Here is a 345-nt window from a genome sequence, read left to right as displayed (position 1 = left end):
TCCTTCAAATAAAGAAATAGTGTACACACACACACACACACACACACACACACACACAAAATGGCCTCAGGGCCAGCAGGTGGTAAGGTGGTTAAGGTTTTGAACTCCCCCAGGGTTAATTGCAGTTCGAGATGTTGTTGTTGTTGTTGTTGTTTTTTCCCTTTCTATTTATCTCTGATGTGTGCACATGCCCTATAACCAAAAAAAAAAATCATGAATTAATTTAATTGAATAATTCTTTAAATAAATTAAAAATAGAGGCCAGCAGGTAGGTTAGTAATAATGGTGCTAGATTTAGTGGCACACCATGATTCCAGTCCTGCAGTGTGAACTCATACCAAGCAC

This window comes from Tupaia chinensis, unplaced genomic scaffold, assembly GCF_000334495.1.
Source record: "Tupaia chinensis unplaced genomic scaffold, TupChi_1.0 Scaffold144319_1, whole genome shotgun sequence".
Classification (NCBI taxonomy): domain Eukaryota; kingdom Metazoa; phylum Chordata; class Mammalia; order Scandentia; family Tupaiidae; genus Tupaia; species Tupaia belangeri.
This window is presented reverse-complemented; position numbering follows the sequence as displayed.